The sequence below is a fragment of the Lepidothrix coronata genome, unplaced genomic scaffold, assembly GCF_001604755.1.
Source record: "Lepidothrix coronata isolate B3197 unplaced genomic scaffold, Lepidothrix_coronata-1.0 Scaffold173, whole genome shotgun sequence".
NCBI classification, from domain to species: Eukaryota; Metazoa; Chordata; class Aves; order Passeriformes; family Pipridae; genus Lepidothrix; species Lepidothrix coronata.
This window is the reverse complement of record NW_016690353.1, coordinates 1619653-1622616: the sequence shown is the minus strand read 5'-3', so window position 1 is coordinate 1622616 and position 2964 is coordinate 1619653. Positions and strand designations below refer to the sequence as shown.

Sequence of the window (2964 nt, the reverse complement as noted above, 5' to 3'; positions counted from 1 at the left end):
AAGGCAAATTCGGGAGCACCCCTAATTTTTGCCGGCAGGGAGCAGCAGCCTCACCCCGCGGCTGCCCTTTCCCTTTAAATCCCTCTGAAACAGCCTTTCGAGGGTTGAGTCGCTGCCCGAAATTTGGAGAGCGGCCAAGCCGTGGCATCCTGCCAGGGGTTTCCATGCCTACCAGGAATGTTCTGCGGTGCACCTTGGGAGAGGAACGGCACTTCCTCGAGTTTTCTTTCCCCTCCCTTCCAAGGAGGGGGTAAATAAAGCCGCCGAGGAGCTGGAGCAGGCGGCTCTTCCCACCGGCTCCTCTCCCCATTCCCATGGACGCGTGTCCTGGCTGACGGCTCGTCCCGCGGTAAGAGGGAATTTTGTCGCTCAGGTGACCTTTTGGCTGCTCGGGAGATGCTGTTCCAGGGGGGATTCGTGGCGCTGTTCCCAAAGATCTGGATCGGGGGGTTACAGCTTTGGGATTGGGATAACGCTTCGTGTGCCGCCGTTTCTCTCCCCAAATTTTGTTGCCCCGGTGTTTTGTTGGATTAGGAAAAGATCCGTCCACGTTTCAGCCACGAGGTAGTTTGGGAAGCCGTGAATTCAGCAAAAATCCTGACGGTTCTGCCTCTAAAACAGGAACGTGGCTCATTTCCTACTCGCAGGGAGGCAAATACTCCCCAAATCCCTGCCGGTGCTGGCGGGAGCGGGATATAGTGGAATGATTCAGCGCTGTGGGACAAAGTTCCTTTGTCTCTCCATGGCTCCACTTGGATTTGTGATGGAGCCAACGTGCCCTGAGGCTTCAGGTGGCTCCCAGCCCAGTGGGACAGGGCCGGGATGTCCCCAGGGAGCAGCTGAAGGGAGGGGTTGGATCCTTTGGAGCTGCGGGAAGGTCGCTTGGAGGCAAGGAGAAGGACACCAGTGTTGGAAGGTCGTGGAATCCCAGGATGGTCTGGTTTGGAAGGGATGTTTTAAGGGGCCTCCAGACCAACGAGCAGGGACATCTTTGACTTCATCAGGTGCAGATCTCCTCCTGGTTTGCTTTATCTCCTGGGACCTTGTCGTGGTCTCACCACCCGGCCAGGGTGAGTCACTGACGGCCTGTCTGCTCTGCCCTGCTATCCCAGAGGGAAATCTGGCAGCTGGGAAGGGGCAGGGATGGGTGGAAGACTGGGCTGAGGCTTTCTCTGAGCTCAGAGTTGCTCCTGCACCACCTGGTCCTCGTCATCTTCTCAATCCTTGTCATCTTCTCAATCCTTGTCATCTTCTCAATCCTTGTCATCTTCTCAGTCCTCGTCATCTTCTCCCACCCTGCTTGTGTTTGAGGAGAGCTTTTCCCAGCCTTCCCAAACCAAAGGGAGGGTTTTTTTTTTTTAGGAGGTGCCATAAATGGTGCTTTTTTTTTTTAGGGGGTGGTGGGGTGGGGTTGGGCCTGCCCACAAGAAATATCCCATGGATTAAGACAGATTTGTAGTTGATTTTTGCTCTCCATCCCCCTTCCCATGAGTCTCTCTCCTCTGTAGCTCAGCACCTTCGCTCCCCCTTTCCCACCTCCACATTCCAAGACGCCTCTGGCTGTGGGATTGCTCTCATCCAGCAGCTTCCCACTTCCAAGGAGTGGGAAGAAGGCCCCAGGATTTCATCTCCACCCTGCTGAAAGAGCCCTGGGGAGAGTCACCACCCTCCTGCAGTCAAATCCTGCGGGTTCGGTGCCGGCCCCATCCGGGCTGTCCCAAAGCCCAAAAAACTCATGGAAATTAAGTAGTTTTCTAGAAAATTACCCAACTGAGCACCAAAAGGCTCAGAAATCTGGATACCATGGCTTCAGAGAACTTTGCATAGAGGAAGCAGCTGTTCTGAGCTGGCAGGTGATGGTTTGCTGCTGACAGAGGAAAATGGGATTCTCCGTGTCTGTTTTCCTGCTTTCCAGCTTCCTGCACGTCCTATGGAGTTAGGACTGACTGCCAGCCCTCTTGAGCAAGGCCTCAGATCAGACAAGCTGCCACAGAGCAAGAAATAGTTCAGATGAATGAGTCATGTTTCATTCTTGGAGCCAAGTGGGCACCGTGGGGCTTGTTTGGAAAAGGGTTCCTCGATTCCGTGTTTGCTGATGCGGGAAGTTAATCCTCACTTGGAGTCCTGATGGATTTCTTGGGCTGGCCAGAGGTCACTGTTGAAGGTCCAGCTCCAAGGACCGGAATTTCCATCTGTTTTGCTCTGTGGAGTAAGAATTGGAGTTGTTTTAGTGAGCAGAAAGCACCTGGGGCAGGTAATTCCACGGGGTTTGGTGTCTCGAGGGAGCTCCTGGCTTTGGATGGGATGTGGGGCTTGGTGTCTTCCCAAATTGCCTGGAAACTATGTAGGCTTTCCAAGGATTGGAATGTCCAGTTGTTTTCCTCTGTGGAGTAAGAATTAGGGTTTAGGGAGCAGAAAGCACCTGGGGCATGTCATTCCACGAGGTTTGTTGTCCTGAGGGAGCTCCTGGCTTTGGATGGGATGTGGGGCTTGGTGTCTTCCCAAAGTGCCTGGAAACCATGTGGGCTTTCCAAGGATTGGAATTTCCATCTGTTTTGCTCTGTGGAGTAAGAATTGGAGTTGTTTTAGTGGGCAGAAAGCACCTGGGGCAGGTAATTCTACGAGGTTTGGTGTCCTGAGGGAGCTCCTGGCTTTGGGTGGGATGTGGGGCTGGTGCAGGGCTTGGTGTCTTCCCAAAGCGCCTGGAAGCCATATGGGCTTTCCAGGGACTGGAATGTCCATCTGTTTTGCTCTGTGGAGTAAGAATTAGAGTTTAGGGAGCAGAAAGCACCTGGGGCATGTCATTCCACGAGGTTTGTTGTCCCGAGGGAGCTCCTGGCTTTGGATGGGATGTGGGGCTTGGTGTCTTCCCAAAGTGCCTGGAAACCATGTGGGCTTTCCAAGGATTAGAATGTCCAGTTGTTTTGCTTTGTGGAGTAAGAATTAGAGTTTAGGGAGCAGAAA

General features: G+C 53.4%; 1 protein-coding gene across 1 annotated transcript in view; it reads left to right on the top strand.

The window, feature by feature from the left end:
• The first annotated feature begins 253 nt into the window (after positions 1-253).
• ALS2CL (ALS2 C-terminal like) overlaps positions 254-2964 on the top strand; it is a 71880-nt gene continuing 69169 nt past the window's right edge. The window contains exon 1 of the mRNA XM_017830046.1: positions 254-349. The gene's annotated coding sequence lies outside the window, so the exon portion shown is untranslated. The remainder of the gene's footprint in view (positions 350-2964) is intronic.